Raw genomic sequence first — 18969 nt, 5'->3', positions numbered from 1 at the left:
GTTTTTTTTTAGTATAATTACCTTGTCTTTTGTATGTTACAGCTTCAGACTCAGTTGTGATGTGCCTTTCTGTGAGATTTATCAGTTTATAGTCCACTAGTACTGTCCATCCACATGAATACTGGTCACATCAAAATAAATGTCAATAATTCACTTGCTGGTTCCAAGGCCGTTGTAAATAATTCACTTGCTGGTTTCAATTTTGAATTTTAAGTCTATTAACTTCAGTCAGTTCCATGTTTGAATATTTCATTGCCCACTATTCTAACTGGTCGCATATATCATCATACAATAAGTCCATTAAGTCAAGACATTAAAAAACTGGTTATTATTAGAATATTTCATTATCACTATAGTTGTTACCTAGATGATTCCACACATCTTCTATCCTTGTGCCATTACTGGTATATTTTTTTTTAAATAGGTAAAAAATTCAAAAGTGCCTATTCAATGTAATTTTTTCTGAAAATTTAGAAGCTTTTTCAAAGTTTATTTAAAAAAGTTTAATTACCAAATAATTTTATTTAAAGAAAGGATAATTTAAATCATAATTTGATGAAAATGTTAACTATCAGCTGTAGGGGAGCTTACAAAGTATACAAAGTATACACAAAATTCACATGAAAGAAAGATAGTTCTTGCAGCCTTGTGGCTCAATCTCTGGTGGATAGTTCTCATTGGCATTCTTACTAAATCTCATTGGCATTCTAACCATATCTCATTGGAATTCTAACCACATCTCATTGGCATTATTACCACATCTCATTAGTATTCTTAGCGCATCTCATTAGCATTATTACCACATCTCATTAGCTTTATTACCACATCTCATTAGCTTTATTACCACATCTCATTAGCTTTCTTAGCACATATCATTGGCTCTATTACCACATCTAATTTGCATTCTTAGAGCATCTCATTAGCTCCATTACCACATCTCATTTGCATTCTTAGCGCATCTCATCAGCTTTATAACCACATCTCATTTGCATTCTTAGCACATCTCATCAGCTATATAACCACATCTCATTAGCTTTATTACCACATCTCATTAGCATTATTACAACATATCTTTAGCTTTATAACCACATCTCATTAGCATTATTACCACATCTCATTAGCTTTACTACCACATCTCATTAGCTTTATTACCACATCTCATTAGCTTTCTTAGCACATATCATTAGCTCTATTACCACATCTCATTTGCATTCTTAGCGCATCTCATCAGCTTCATAACCAAATCTCATTAGCTTTATAACCACATCTCATTAGCATTATTACCACATATCTTTAGCTTTATAACCACATCTCATTTGCATTCTTAGCGCATCTCATTAGCTCTATTACCACATCTTATTTGCATTCTTAGCACATCTCATCAGCTTTATAGCCACATCTCATTTGCATTCTTAGCGCATCTCATCGGCTTTATTACCACATCTCATTAGCTTTATTACCACATCTCATTAGCATTATTACAACATATCTTTAGCTTTATAACCACATCTCATTGGCATTTTTACCACATTTCATTTGCATTCTTAGCGCATCTCATTAGTTGTATTAACACATCTCATTGGCATTCTAAGCGTATCTCATCAGCTTTATAACCACATCTCATCGGCTTTATTACCACATCTCATTAGATTTATTACCACATCTCATTAGCATTATTACAACATATCTTTAGCTTTATCTCATTGGCATTTTTACCACATTTCATTTGCATTCTTAGCGCATCTCATTAGTTGTATTAACACATCTCATTGGCATTCTAAGCACATCTCATTGGCATTCTAAGCACATCTCATTGGCATTTTTACCACATCTCATTTACATTCTTCATTGATCACTGGACCAATTATTCTATTTATTTAGAGAATAAACCTTTAACAGATTTTTAAATTGCTTTTCTGAAAATCTTGAATAAGATAAAAGAGGATCTGAGGTATATTTCAATTAGACAGCATGCCAACAACACACTTAACAATATAATTAAGATGGCAAAAATTATATTCTGTGATAATAGGTGTCTAAAAAATTATTAAATGTTGTGGCCAAATAATAAGTATCTTTGATAATTTTTTTTCTCGTACCAAAAAAGCTTAAGATTATAAAGGTCACTGTTTTTACTTCATATTTTTTATCCAATAAAAGTGTTTTTGGCATGGAAAATTCTATAACAGAGTTAATTAAGTTTCATTTGGCCAGGAGGAGGCTAATTTTGTATTTACAAACTAACAAATCTGAAAGCTGCATTAAGCATTTACATTATTTTGATGGGTTTAGTATTTTTTTACCATTGGAGAGTTATGTCCCTTATTATTAGAAAAGATTTGTTTTTTTAATTATAAATTTCACAATGTACCACTTTACAAAACTGAAAAGATTTATTTTGGAAGATTCAAAATTTAAAATCTTATATTGTTTCCTTTAAATAAAAAGGGCTTCTGCAACAATTATCTTTAACGTTTGTGCTGAAACTAAATTGGAAATTTGGATATAATTACTTTTTAATCTAAAACATGAAAAAGGATGTTTTTTGTTTATTCAGACATCTACACTTTTAATCAGCAATACCTCAAACCAGTACAAACATTTCAACAGAAACTTTGGACAACATTAAAAGACACTGAAGGTCGGTGTTTTTTCAGGTGCCATTTATATGGCTTCCGCCAATAAAAACTGGCAGCCTTGTAATAGCCAGGAGTACTACAAGTGGCGTTGAAACAGTCATATCTTTCCAGAATAGATAAATAGCTTGTAGTTACTGAATTATGACAGGCTAGACTGGCTGTTGTTATACAAATTATTAAGGGAGTTTTCCAATGCAAACATTTATTATGCCTCATTTATGGGCATTATGTTTTCTGGTCTGTGCCTCCGTTCGTTCGTCCTGCTTCAGGTAAAATTTGTTGGATGAGGTAGTTTTTGATGAAGTCCAATCAACTTGAAACTTTGTACACATTCCCTATGATATCATCTTTCTAATTTTAATGCCAAATTAGAGTTTTTTCCTCCATTTTCAAAGTCCACTGAACATAGAAAATGATAGTGCGGATGGGGCATCCGTGTACTATGGACACAATCTTATATGTCTTTACCAAATAGGAAGGGAGAAAGGGTTCAGGGGCGGAACCAGCAATCTTTAAAAAAAGGGGGATCCAACCCAGGAGAAAGTGCGGGTTTTAAATATGTCCCCATTCAAATGCATTATCATTAAAAAAAAAAGGGGGGGGGTTCCAACCCCAACCCCTGGATCGGCCACTGGGGTCACAAAAATTTTTTACAGACTTGGAAATAATTTTGAAATGTAATAGACCCATTATTTTAAAACAAAGACTTTCAGACTGGATTTGCATACCAAAAATAAAAATTGGTTTGTATTCCTACTCATATTCATATTGTTAACAAGAAGTTCTCTTTCTAAAAGAAGATATTAAAAACCTATCCCTCTACAAGACTAGTACCTTAAACCCTTATCTGAAAACTCACTCCATCAGTCTCTATTCTCTCTCCCCTATCCCCTCCCCTCTCCCATCTCATTTCTCTCCCTCTCTTGTCTTCCATCCTTCCAACCTATTTAATTAAGTACCAATTGTTAGTAATGGTTAGTGTTGATACTTTAAGAATAAGATGTTTTTTATATTAAGATACAACCTGTAGAGGGATGGATAATTTTGCATGGAGACATACTTTTCAATTAAATATTTTTAAACCAAATATAAAAATTTGTGTTTTCTGTTACTACTAGGAATTGAACAACAGAATGAACAAATAAACAAAAATAAAATGAATATGAATATTTTAAAAAGAATACTTTTCACTACCAATTATAACCTCCTCAATGGTCCTATGCTTGCCTGATGTGTTGGAGGTAAAGGGCTCTATCCCATGTATGGACAAACCAAAGACTTTAAAAGGGGTATTTGCTGCTTCTCCCTTAAGCAAGTAGTATTTAAAAGTAAGAGCAAAGTCTAGTTGACTCTGAGTCAGAATAATGTATCCGGAAGGGTTGGAGATCTTTCTCAGACTAACATCCTTTACTTTGGGAAATTCCCAAAATTATACTGATAAACCTTGCATTACGAAATTGGTATCTTAAATGTTCTGTTCTGAAAGTTCCTTTAAAAATCTGTAAAATGGTTTAGGAATAGCTGATACATATATGTTCTACGTCTGATTTTTAAGGGCAATTTGATCTAAAATTTGAAAATTTGAAAAATTATTTCACCATTTTTTAACTTTATCTTTAACATGAGACATGAATTATGGTTTTATTAAAATTTAAAGGGAATATATCATTATTCCTTTTCATTTATAAATTTCCATATCATTTTATCTTGAAATTTCCAAATGAAGGACAAAAGGTATTAACATTATTTATCTTTATTTAAAATGTATTAACTAATCTTTTGACATTTTTTTGTTTGTGTTGTTGGTTGCTGTTCACTTACATATATCAAAACAATCCTCAGAAATAAAAATGTATACTCTTAATTATATTTAATTCCAGTTAAAAGAATGTATCCATTCCGTATCATGATATAATTAAATCCAAAATTCCAGTTAAAAGAATGTATCCATTCCGTATCATGATATAATTAAATCCTCCAAATTCCAGTTAAAAGAATGTATCCATTCCGTATCATGATATAATTAAATCCTCCAAATTCCAGTTAAAAGAATGTATCCATTCCGTATCATGATATAATTAAATCCAAAATTCAAGTTAAAAGAATGTTTCCATTCCGTATCATGATATAATTAAATCCAAAATTCAAGTTAAAAGAATGTATCCATTCCGTATCATGGTAAAACAAGTGAAACTGTGAGCTACTGCCCACTGAGGATACCCCCAACATATACTTCAGTACGCAGGAAGTTGTTGAGTTGCGAATCCAAAAACGCCTCACACAGTATAGCTGACTTTTATCAGCCCTGAAACCAAATTTCAGAAATCCTTGTATTGAAGTTCCTGATAAAAAGGTGACGAAAATTTCCACCTTAGCTATCATGTGTAAATGATACAAGTGTTTGGTTAACAGGAAGTTGTTGAGTGATGAATCTGAAAATGCATCGCACAGTATAGCTGCATTTTATCAACACTGAACCAAATTTCAGAAATCCTTGTATTGTTGATGCTGACAGACTGAATGATGGACAGACAGACAGAGGTAAAACAGTATACCCCCACTTTTTTAAAGGGTTTATTTTAATCCCCCAAATTCCAGTTAAAAGAATGTATCCATTCTGTATCATGATATTATTAAATCCCATATTCAGTTTAAAGAATGTATCCATTCTGTATCATGATATAATTAAATCCCAAATTCAAGTAAAAAGAATGTATCCCTTCTGTTTCATGATATGATAAAATCCCCCAAATTCAAATTAAAAGAATGTATCCATTCTGTATCATGATATAATTAAATCCCAAATTCAAGTTAAAAGAATGTATCCATTCCGTATCATGATATAATTAAATCCCAAATTCAAGTAAAAAGAATGTATCCATTCTGTTTCATGATATAATTAAATCCCAAATTCAAGTTAAAAGAATGTATCCATTCCGTATCATGATATAATTAAATCCCAAATTCAAGTTAAAAGAATGTATCCATTCCGTATCATGATATGATTAAATCCCCCAAATTCAAATTAAAAGAATGTATCCATTCCGTATCATGATATAATTAAATCCCAAATTCAAGTTAAAAGAATGTATCCATTCCGTATCATGATATAATTAAATCCCAAATTCAAGTAAAAAGAATGTATCCATTCTGTTTCATGATATGATTAAATCCCCCAAATTCAAATTAAAAGAATGTATCCATACCGTATCATGATATAATTAAATCCCAAATTCAAGTTAAAAGAATGTATCCATTCTGTATCATGATATTATTTAATCCCCCAAATTCAAGTTAAAAGAATGTATCCATTCCATATCATGATATAATTAAATCCCAAATTCAAGTTAAAAGAATGTATCCATTCCATATCATGATATAATTAAATCCCAAATTCAAGATAAAATAATGGACCCATTTCTGCATCACGATATAATTAAACCCCAAGCATTTTTTTTCTTTTTTTTTCTATTTTTCTTAAAATCATTAAAAACCATCACCCATGCATATTTTTTTTTTTTTTTTTTTTTTCTATTTTTCTTAAAATCATTAAAAACCATCACCCATGCATATTTTTTTTTTCTTCTATTTTTCTTAAAATCATTAAAAACCATCACCCATGCATTTTTTTGTTTTTTTCTATTTTTCTTAAAACTATATACACATTTGACACTATCCACATTTTTATAAATAATTTTTCTGTTTCCTTCTGAAAATCTTTTAACAAAAATATTGAAAAACAGTTTTGAAATGGTCATTCCCCTTTTTACACAAAAATTTGACAACTTAAATATGTTACATTTACAATAAAATTTACAAATTATTTAAAAACAACAAAAGTGTGAAAAGAGATATAGGTACCAAACTTACTTTTCTGAAACATGTGTATCCATTTCTTTGAGTTCAAAGTTCATTGTAAAGCCAATTCTGTCATCAATACAAACTGAACAACTAAATTTGGATTCCAATGGATATCAGATACCAGTAAATTTGGAGCATGCAGTGCATCTATGGATTTGAATTTGATTTTTTGGTGTTTTAACGCCACTTTTAAGCACTACTTTGGCTATTTCATGGCGGCCAGTTTGTATTGGTGGAGGAAGCCAGAGTGCCTGGAGAAAACCACTGACCTTCAATAGGAAAACTGACAACCCTAAGTCAATTAAGATTGGAGTCATGTGCACCCGCACGAGCGGGGTTTGAATTCACAACCTCAGTGTTGACTGGCTAGTGATTACAGTAGTAACTACTTAGACCACTTGGCCACCGAGGCTCCCATGTTCCTATGGATACCTTATTTACATTGGTAAGACACATGGGATGTTACTGTGGATACCTTTATTACTTTGGAGCGGAACATGTGATGTTCCTATGGATACCTTTATTACTTTGGAGAGGAACATGTGATGTTCCTATGGATACCTTCATTACTTTGGAGAGGAACATGTGATGTTCCTATGGATACTTTTATTACTTTGGAGAGGAACATGTGATGTTCCTATTGATACCTTCATTACTTTGGAGAGGAACATGTGATGTTCCTATGGATACCTTTATTACTTTGGAGAGGAACATGTGATGTTCCTATGGATACCTTCATTACTTTGGAGAGGAACATGTGATGTTCCTATGGATATCTTTATTACTTTGGAGAGGAACATGTGATGTTCCAATGGATACCTTCATTACTTTTGAGCGGAACATGTGATGTTCCTATGGATACCTTTATTACTTTGGAGCGGAACATTACTTTGGAGCGGAACATGTGATGTTCCTATGGATACCTTCATTACTTTGGAGGGATACATGTGATGTTCCTATTGATACCTTCATTACTTTGGAGAGGAACATGTGATGTTCCTATGGATACCTTCATTACTTTGGAGAGGAACATGTGATGTTCCAATGGATACCTTCATTACTTTGGAGAGGAACATGTGATGTTCCTATGGATACCTCTATTTCTTTGGAGCGGAACATGTGATGTTCCTATGGATACCTTCATTACTTTGGACAGGAACATGTGATGTTCCAATGGATACCTTTATTACTTTGGACGGGAACATGTGATGTTCCAATGGATACCTTCATTACTTTTGAGCGGAACATGTGATGTTCCTATGGATATCTTTATTACTTTGGAGGGATACATGTGATGTTCCTATTGATACCTTCATTACTTTGGAGAGGAACATGTGATGTTCCTATGGATACCTTCATTACTTTGGAGAGGAACATGTGATGTTCCAATGGATACCTTCATTACTTTGGAGAGGAACATGTGATGTTCCTATGGATACCTCTATTTCTTTGGAGCGGAACATGTGATGTTCCTATGGATACCTTCATTACTTTGGACAGGAACATGTGATGTTCCAATGGATACCTTTATTACTTTGGACGGGAACATGTGATGTTCCTATGGATACCTTCATTACTTTGGAGGGGAACATGTGATGTTCCTATGGATACCTTCATTACTTTGGAGAGGAACATGTGATGTTCCTATGGATACCTTCATTACTTTGGAGAGGAACATGTGATGTTCCAATGGATACCTTCATTACTTTGGAGAGGAACATGTGATGTTCCTATGGATACCTTTATTACTTTGGAGAGGAACATGTGATGTTCCTATGGATACCTTCATTACTTTGGAGCGAATCATGTGATGTTCCAATGGATACCTTCATTACTTTGGAGCGGAACATGTGATGTTCCTATGGATACCTTCATTACTTTGGAGAGGAACATGTGATGTTCCAATGAATACCTTTATTACTTTGGAGAGGAACATGTACCGTAATGTTCCTATGGGTATATTAATTTCTGGTAAAAATGGGACATGTTCCCATGGATACTCTAAATTCAGGGAACATCTAATTTACCAAATTTAAAACTTTAAAAAGAAGTTTAGAAAAGGACGGAGGATCTTTTTATCACTTTATTTTAATTCTGTATCTTTAGGTTTCTGTCCCCCTTTTTTCTGTTAAAATTTGTTCTATATTTTTTTTTAAGAGGGGAGGCTATTTCAATTAATCTAAATTTTAAATATTTGGCTTCCATTCTCTGTTTCACTTTAAAATTTATCTAAACGAAGGAGATGTGTGTAACATATATAAATTTGAAGGAAAATTTAACAGTTATTATAAGTTAATATGAAGGATTTGGTTATTCTGGGTTTTTTATAATTTGTCCTTTGTCTATGATTAATTGAAAATGACTTTAGGGATTATGTTATTGAGACAGCAACTAAACAACACAAAAAACCTGGACCCCAGAGGTCAATATAGTTTCCAACAAAAACAAGTTTCTATACTATAGGTCAAGTACTTAATTGTATGTTTTTGTGTTTTTTTTACAACACAAAATTGTTTAAATAGACTCTTAAGAGTGAGATTTTATTTACTCAATTTTAATGAAAGGAATTCAGAAACATGCATAAATGTTTAAACCAAAGGTTTCTAATTAAATGTTCAATTGATATTTTAAAGTTTAAAAGGTACACTTTGGTTCTTGTTTGACAACTTTAAGAAAGACCACTTTAATGGTTAATTTGAACACTGGAATATCTTTATTAAAAACTGAAAGTTTAAACGGGAATATTTTTTCATTATCATTTTTATCCAAAAGTACTGGGGTATTTGTGCTCCACAAACTTCAAAGCAACAATAAAATCATCACAACAATGTGAATACAACATTAACACATAACTTACTTCATTCAATGGACAGCAACTCTTTCCCCATTCCCTCTTTTATCTCCCCCAGTTCACCAGGCCGTGGATGTAACCTTCTCCCTCTTTTATCTCCCCAAATACACCAGGCCCTGGGTTTCCCCCTCTCCTTTTATCTCCCCACTTCACCAGAGTCCCTGGGTTTCCCCTCCCCTTTCTTTAAGCCCTAAAATCCCAGGCCAAGGTATTTGCCTTATACCTCCCTACCTGACCAAAATCCAAGTCCCAGGTCAATTTTAAATGGATGTTGCTATATTGGGCTAGGGGTTAATTAAATAGAACAATGAAAGAAAACATCAGCAAGCCAGCATAAGCTTTACATGTTAATTTATATATGCAATGCTAATTATCCTATGCAGGTATGCAGGTTTATGCAGATTGTGCAGTGTTAGATACATTGTTATACTTGACTTGCCAGTGTTAACTTTGGATATACTTTATATTTTTGTAAAAAAAGAAATTTTAACCCAGCAAGTTATGTAATAATGTTGTACTCAGACACTATAATAATGCAATATCATTCACATCAAGTTGTTGAAAGCCCAAATCTTTTGCTGAATTAAAAACTTTAAACTTATTTAATTGCAAGAAAAAAGAATTTTTAATTATTTTGCTTTATTATTATTTTTTATAGATATTTAGTTAATTTTGTCTACTCTTTTCTTTATAGATATTTAGTTAATTTAGTCGACTTTTTTCTTTATAGATATTTAGTAAATTTAGTTGACTTTTTCTTTATAGATATTTAGTAAATTTTGTGGACTTTTTTCTTTATAGATATTTAGTAAATTTTGTGGACTTTTTTCTTTAAAGATATTTAGTAAATTTTGTCGTCTTTTTTCTTTATAGATATTTAGTAAATTTTGTGGACTTTTTTCTTTAAAGATATTTAGTAAATTTTGTGGACTTTTTTCTTTATAGACATTTAGTAAATTTTGTGGACTTTTTTCTTTATAGATATTTAGTAAATTTTGTGGACTTTTTTCTTTATAGATATTTAGTAAATTTTGTCGACTTTTTTCTTTATAGATATTTAGTAAAATTTAGTCGACTTTTTTCTTTATAGATATTTAGTAAATTTTGTCGACTTTTTTCTTTAAAGATATTTAGTAAATTTTGTCAACTTTTTTCTTTATAGATATTTAGTAAATTTTGTCGACTTTTTTCTTTATAGATATTTAGTAAATTTTGTCGACTTTTTTCTTTATAGATATTTAGTAAATTTTGTCGACTTTTTTCTTTATAGATATTTAGTAAAATTTAGTTGACTTTTTTCTTTATAGATATTTAGTAAATTTTGTCAACTAATTTTGAACTATAAACACTAAACATATTGTATAGATGCCTATCTTCTTTGTTGAAGACTATGTTGACCTAAAGACGCCTTGTTTTTGTTGTTTGTTAAGTATCCCTCATTGATGTATACCAAATATATTCTTTAATTTATCAGAAGCTGCCAAATTAAGATACAGAAACCTTTTTTAATATTTTTTTAAATTTTAAAAGAGTGGTCAAGGTTAAAATGAACAAATGCGAAATTTTTGGGATGTTTAATAGGAAATTAGTGATATTTTCTTTTTTTGTTTTACTTCTGATCTGCTACTTTTTATAAATGCTCTCAATGAATTATAAAACAGAAGTGGTAATTTTATCCTTTCATCCAGAAGTGAAAATTGCTGAAAAAAATTCCTTTATTTAAACTATGAAATTTATGTAGGGGACTTTAATGTTCATTTTCTTTCTAAAGGGTGGTGACAATTTAATGTTTTAAATGAGTCAAAGGAAATATTTTGTATTTTTCATCAAAATTTCAAAAGCTAAATGGAATGTTGCACTGTTATGCTGGATTTTTATGCCCCATACATGGACATTATGTTTTCTGGTCTTACCCGGTCGTCTGTTTGTTGGTCCGTTCTTTTGTTTGTCTGTTCATTCGTCTGTCACACTTCAGGTTAAAAGTTACTCTGGTATTAATCATGCAACTTTTAAATTTTAAATTTTAACAGGATGTGGCTATGTATTAACTAAACGGTGGCTAATCTTTGGCAAGCGTTTTACTGCCGGTCAGAAGAAGACCAAGGGATGACCATATTTTTATACCCCAGTCAACCCTTGGGGAAGGGAGCTATTTTTGTGAAAATAGGTACACATATATTTAAAGCTGTTTAGCAGGAATATGCTTCTTACATGTGCTTGTTGCTTTTAAGCAATTAATCATATCTGTGATCGTGCTAACAGATATAATCATTCTGTAGAAGTAAACATTGACCTTGACCTGACACTGCATGTCTTTGACCTTACAAATAACCATTCTTACAAATAGTTTGATCTTAAATCTAGTAGACCTCTACCCTTTAAAGGAGTAATGAACATTCTATTCTTGTCAATGTTGACCTGAACTTTTAACCTCTAACCTATGACCAAACTTTAAAAGAAAATGTTGACCTGAAATGATTGGATATCTATACTGATTGACCTTGACCTGACTGATAATTATGGTGATCCATTTTGACAGTTGTCCAGCCTGAAAGTTTAACATGTGTTGGATAAAAAGAACAGTGGTTACAAAAAGACAGACACACTCTTTATAAATTTCCAAGTTAAGTAAATTAAACATTAAAAACTTTTATTTAAATTAAAACAAAATATTTTCATAAAACTTGAATGATTAAATAGCCAAAATTATTAAAACACTCATTTTGAAGTTTTGAAGAAATTGTGTTACTTAGCAAAGAATGAAAATCTTTCAAAAATAAACTGAATGACCATAAATCAAAACAAAAATTTCAAGTTTCAAAAATTAGCTTTTCCAAACATTTTTTTTAAACTAAAACAAAAATTTATACTTTTCCAATTTTTTTTTTTAAACTAAAGCAAAAGTTTATACTTTTCAATTTTTTTTTTTTAAAGAAAATATACAAAATGTATATGTATTTATCAAAAATTAACCAAAAAATTAGACAGCTGAGACAGTTTGGTATGAAGTAACAAGGCAGCCTAGCACTCTAGCCACCTGTCTCCACCCAGCAAACCTCCCAGCTGCCTCAGGGACAGGAGCAACCTCAACCACTGGAGCAGGGATCACCTCCCAGTCCAAAGGAACACCTACATCATTACCTATAACAACATACGGTGTGACTGGAGTGGCTGGAACCTCAACCTCTTCAGGACCATACCAGACAGTCTCTTCAGCGTGGTTGGTTGTTGCATCCTCATCCACTACCTCCTCGAACACAACAGTCTCCTCCTCTGTTGGCAGGAAAGACACAGTCTCCTCCAGGAACCAGTCGGCTGGGTCCTCCACCGTTGTGTCCATACCACACAGCACAGAGGCTTCCACAGACAGCTCCATGACCTCTTCCTCCTCCAGAGTTGACTCCAGAACCGAGAGCTCCTCGCCAGCTAACTCCACCTCGACCATATCATCCTCTACAATGATAACTTCAGCAGCAATTTGAATAGCTGCTTCAGGAACCATGACGGAGAATAATCGTGCACGAGGTACGACTGCTTCGAAATGTTCAGGTTGATCATTTCTTGGCAGCTCAGGAGAGGCAACTGGGACAAGTACTGGTTCAGGCTCCAACCCTAAAAGACGACGAGAGCATCGTGGTGCCTCTACTCGTGGAGCCACATAGCCGTATGGCATACCAACTCGTCGAAGACGCCTGTTCATCTGGTTGTCCACGTAGGTCCTCACACTGAAGTATAATAAATTGAATATAGTACATATTCTGCTTTCCCACTTTTTTTTAACATAACATTCACATGTCAAACTATACAAACTTTGATTATGAATTTAAATCATTGAGATACTGTAAATTCAGAAATTATTACATCAATTTATAATTGTGATTTTTAAAGAAAGTACTAAATTATTCATTTTAAAAAAATATTAACAATTTCTAAATTTACAGTAACAAATAAAATAAATAGAAATAATTCACTGTTTCAGCTATTATAGCCAAATAAGAAGCAAGTTAAGAACAGGCTTTTTTTCAAGTTTATATGCATGTTTTCTTAAGTGTGGACATTTACAAAACAGGCAAAAACAAGAATGTGTCCATAATACACAAGTGCCCCAATCACACTATCATTTTCAATATTCAGTGGACCTTGAAATTGGGGTTAAAACTCTAATTCAGCATTAAAATTAAAAAGATCATATCATAAGGAACATGTGTACAAAGTTTCTGGTTGATAGGACTTCAACTTCATCAAAAACTACCTTGACCAAAAACTTGAACCTGAAGCGGGACAGACAGAGGAACGGATGAACAGATCAGAAAAAATAAATGGGGCATAAAAATAAGTTGAGAAATCGTCCGGGTTTCCACAAAACTAATACAATTGAAAACAGAGCTTAGGGTTCAACATACTTAATATCAAAGTCAGAAAGGTCAATTTGATGTTTAAAGTTCTCTATTGTCAACATACGAGTTGTATTGTCTCCTAATATTGACAAGTTTTCATTCAAGTTTGTTGAAAGTCTGAATTTGTGTTATTTGTGATGTCATGAAAACACTTATACATAAAGTTTTACGAAATTGACATATTTCATTAATCTGGTCATTGATTTAGCTATAATTATAAATCATTGAGTGTGATATGATATTTATCCACTCGAGACAGTTAAAATTTTCAAATTTAAAATGCAAGGCTTGCCCGAGCGTTTTTAATATTCAAAATTTAACTGTCAAGAGTGGATAAATATCGTATTACACCAGATTTGTTGGTGGAATCAGTTTCTCTAGGGATTTTTATGCTAAAATGAAGCAAACTTATTCCTTTTTCTCGATTTATCTGAAAAAGATGTGTTCTTTCTATACAACGTCATCAGACATGGTCCCCTTTTTTTTCTAGATTTATCTGAAAAAGATGTGTTCTTTCTATACAACGTCATCAGACATGGTCCCCTTTTTTAATGAACGTCACAATAAGAGATTCAGAGAAAAGCAAGAAAATGTGACGTCATAATCTAAAATTGACCAATGAATGATCTGAGATCAAATGAACCACACGTTGATTAAATAAAAATAATCAACAGGTTTGGAAAACAATAAATCGGCTTAGAATTAGAGAAATATAAATATATATAATAATTGTGTGCTTCATAGTGACAATATATTGTAGTTTAAAATTTTAGTCGTTTTGAAATCTCATCAAACCTCGTGCTTTCCCCCGTCTGTACCCAAAATGAAAATACCTCATATAAGTGATTTAGTTTTCAATTGTTTTAAGCTTTATAAGTAGTCGTAATAAATTAATTTGGTGTAAGCCTTTGAAAATATTACCATGAATGCTTTAGATTCCAGTTTAGAAGGCATGAAATTTTGTAAGTTTAATGGTAATTATTTGACCATCTAAAACTTGAAATTAAAGGATTAAACTGTCAAAAAATCAAGTGTTGTTTTTCAACAAAAAAATCAAGGGGAGATAATTGTATTAAAAGGAGAAGGGGCAATAAGGCACATATTTGGCCCAAAAATTACTGCAAATTTAAAAGTTGTCATACATATTCTAAACTTACTGAAAACTTGACTACGGTACAAGGAATTCAGAAAAAATAAATAAGTAAGACATTTATTTAACAAGTTTCAATGGCAACAAATCATGACTTAATTTGCATGTTTTGTAAAATTTCGTGATTTTTCTTATTTTTCATCAAATTTCAAGTATATTTTAGATTGAAAAATATGTGCACACCCAAGAAACAACTTTATATTTGGTGAGATTATGTCAATAGTTATAATAAAGCTTCTGTTAATTTTTTTTGTTATTTCTTGGCTGCACACGATTTTTCCACAATGGAAATAAAGATAGAAAACTGCAAAAATTCTGTATCTTTCATTGTTTTTGTGAAAACAGTACATATTATGACGTAATTGTGACGTCATCAGATAAAAATCTTTATGTTTATCATTTATATTTCTTGACCCTATGCATTTCTAAACATTATGTGCCAATTTGAAATAGTTATCTAACATTTTATTTTCTTGGGCCAAAACCAGGCCTTAATGCACCACCCCCACACCTTTACAGGACAAATTGAATTCTTCAAAAAAGTAAGCATGTGACCCCCTTTCGTCTTTTTATTTGATATTTTTCTGTGCAATTTATAAAATAAAATAGTCTCATTACCAATTCTATTGTTTAATGTTTCCTCTTCTTCGCTGACAACAACTAGGTACGCCTGCAGACAGTTGGGGCAAAAATGGAAATAATATTCAAGCCTGATACAGGTCTGAATTTAGATTGTAATTGAATATTTGACATATTATAGGTTTCTGAATAAATGTAGTCAAAGAAGTTGAAATTGGTTATATGAATTGAATTTATATTCAATTAAAGATTCCTTGCTGTTGTGCAATACACTGTTGCTCAATACTTAGTAAATCTGTTGTCCGACTCAACAAATAAAGTTAAATTTATTCTCAATATCATATTAGAAATTTATAACTAGAGGCTCTTTACTAGAGGCTCTAAAGAGCCTGTGTCGCTCACCTTGGTCTATGTGCATATTAAACAAAGGACACAGATGGATTCATGACAAAATTGTGTTTTGGTGATGGTGATGTGTTTGTAGATCTTACTTTACTGAACATTCTTGCTGCTTACAATTACTCTATCTATAATGAACTTGGCCCAGTACCCTTGCAGAAATAAATCCTGACAACTTTTATAATCAGGATATCTCAAGATTATCCTGGGATATCCTGAAAATATCCTGTTAGGCATTAAGCCCTGTTTTAAGGAAAAAACTTAATGGGAGAATTCCAGGAAATGTCAGGACTTTCAAATCAAGCAGCTTAAAACTGGGGGAATTCTCAGGATATCTCAAGACTTTTAAAAATCATATTATATAAACCAGGATATATCAGGACTTTTCCATCAACATTCATCCTACTTTCAGGACTTTTACAAATTCTATCTGAATGAAAAAAAAAAACCAATAAAGTCCTGGATGATTCCTAGTATTGGGACTTAAGAAAAAACATAATCTGTATTACAAATTCAACCAAATAAAAAAAAATCTTTGGGAGTGAAATTAACTATTGTTTGTTAAATATATATATATATATATATATATATATATATATATATATATATATATATATATATATATATTTACATTCACCTGAATATACAGTGTTCTAGTCAGGATTTGAAAAGGGAAGGGTGCTCTAGTCAGAAAAAGGACAATTTTATGTGTAAATGTCATTGAAAAAAGGGCAATTATTTAAGCCTCATGAAATATTAGCATATAACTCAGGCACTAAGGTAAAATCAAGTTTCAGTTAAAGAGGAGTAGTAAAATTCAATACTTATGACACAATTTTTTATGTTTAACTATAAAAATCTCGGGTCCTTAGAAGTAACCAATTACATATAAACACTGCAGCTGATTTCATAACCTTAGTGGCTAGTGAGTTACATGTGAGTTTAACAGTTGGTTCCATCATTTGTTTTAATATTACTATGATATCTAAATTGTGTTAATTTCTTTTAAAATTGAATTATTATTTGAATGCACTTGATAGATCAATTAATGGAGGTAAAGATGAAAAAAAAAAGTTTCAAAATATTTATATTTTAAGTGTTTTCAGGTTTAATTAATATTCTAATATGCATTTTCATTCAATTTGTTATACTATTATTTTTGTTTACGGAAAAAAAAAACATATATTAACGGAATATATTGTGAAAAGGTAATAAAAAGGGGAAGTAACTTATTATTTTTGTCAAACATTTTTATTTAATGACATAAAGCAAAGATTATTGGTGTTAATTAACATTGTGTTTGACACCAAAGCTGTCAGGTGAAGCCATGCACTTAAAGGGAAAATTCACGATTTTTTACTTTTCATCTTATTATGTTCATAATACCATAAAAAACATATTTACCAAGTTTTATCTGGATATTAACACTAATAAAGAAGAAAATTGGGAATTAATAATTTAATTTATTCCAACTTCCTGACTTATGTGACGTAGTTCAAGTCTTTTTGCATGCCGGGAGTGAATAAATCTCATTGTAAGTCTTGTTCGTTAATCATCTAATAACGCGATTTAAAGCGCATCAACGACTTTTGGCGTAGCTATTAACCAACTAATAATTAAGAAAGTAAAGTGATCAGCCGTGCAACTTTCAAAATTAAAATGTACGATTTATATTTAAAGGATTTCTGATATGATTATAGTAATAAAAGTAAATCATACAATAGAATATATTTTTATGATTTTTTTTTCCGACGGATATTTTGAACAAACATATGTAACTGATAATGTTTTACAAATGCATGTTTGTATTCTCACCTGAAGGCTTTTACCTCAGTCTAGCAAACATTTCCCACTAGTACTGTGTAAATACAATGTGTATTGTACTGTGACACTTAGTGGCTACCTGTTGAATGCGTGGTTAAATTCAAGGTAATTAAAAGATTAGCATTCTGTAATTCTATTCTTTTGATCTTCACTCAGTGAATTTTAGCCAACACGGTTCACCGTTACAGGTGTGATCAACATTTCGTATGAATGATAAAAACATTAATTATTTGGGGAGGAAAATGGTGGCAAAATACCTGAATCGCCGTTATATACATGTATATCATTTATATTTTGCATAAGCTTAATTTTAAAATAGATAGGTGAGTATTTTGTTGTAACATCGAAATTCTGAATTACTTTCAATTAAATAATTTTATAAATAAAAATGGCCCACGAAAACGAGTGTATAAACCATACACTGTACTTACTTTTTCAAATTATCATTGGTATTGACCTTCAATATTTCAATGTTTAGAGAGAATTATCACGGTTACATGATTAATATAGCTTGGTTAGTCCACAGCGATCTACATTTAACTAATCGGGAATACCTTATTAAAATATTTAAAATCTCACAACGTATACATACTTTAGCTATTTGACCAACGAACAGAATCAATCTAACGCCAACTTTCCTTTTTTGAATGGAGACAGACCGGCGGAATCAATTTTCGATGTGCTTTATATCTTGTACCTTTGCAAGACTTATCATTCATTCATAAACCCACTATATACCAGAGACATATATGTCAGTCTTAACTGACAAGAATACACCTAAAGCGGACAAGCAGTATATTCTTTAAGTTTCTGTGATTTAATACCAAGAAAGAAAAAAATCCCGAAATTAATTTGATACTTTGATACTCAATATTTCTCTTGGAAAATATTTATATCCTCGTTTGGTCTGAAAATAAGATAAGAATTTGGTATACAGAACATGCAGAAGTGTGAATGTCATAAAACCTTGTTTAATCAGAAACCATTATAAATGTGAACCTGTATACGTAAGATCTCATGGGACGTCACATAACCATATACATGTAATCAAGGAATTGTATATTTAAATATACAATTCCTTGATGTAATATACAAATAGCTCTGTTATACCCGGAAATGTCAAGGTAAATCACTACCGATACAGAATGTACCAATGCAAAGAAAATTCTGATGATTGTGAAGCATGACCATTCATGATTTTAGAGGAGTCTTGGGTGGAAATTGCCGGTACGATTTAAATTCTGACAGATTTTTTTCTCTCAATTTAAA

General features: G+C 31.5%; 1 long non-coding RNA gene across 30 annotated transcripts; it reads right to left on the bottom strand.

Annotated features, from left to right (window-relative positions):
- Nucleotides 1–6146: 6146 nt before the first annotated feature.
- On the bottom strand, nucleotides 6147–8741 carry LOC127737358 (uncharacterized). 30 transcript variants are annotated; one of them, XR_007999410.1, is made up of 7 exons: nucleotides 8327–8741; nucleotides 8069–8283; nucleotides 7811–7939; nucleotides 7639–7724; nucleotides 7467–7595; nucleotides 7148–7423; nucleotides 6147–7061 (listed from the first exon to the last, which is right to left on the bottom strand). It is a non-coding gene; the product is annotated as an uncharacterized LOC127737358 (long non-coding RNA). The 30 variants fall into 30 exon arrangements; XR_007999419.1 differs by having other exon boundaries at nucleotides 8370–8741; XR_007999417.1 differs by having other exon boundaries at nucleotides 8069–8240; nucleotides 8370–8741.
- Nucleotides 8742–18969: the final 10228 nt, after the last annotated feature.

The sequence above is a fragment of the Mytilus californianus genome, unplaced genomic scaffold (assembly GCF_021869535.1).
Source record: "Mytilus californianus isolate M0D057914Y unplaced genomic scaffold, xbMytCali1.0.p SCAF_4, whole genome shotgun sequence".
Taxonomy (NCBI): domain Eukaryota; kingdom Metazoa; phylum Mollusca; class Bivalvia; order Mytilida; family Mytilidae; genus Mytilus; species Mytilus californianus.
Note: the sequence above shows the minus strand (reverse complement) of the source record. Positions and strands in the feature narration are given on the sequence as shown.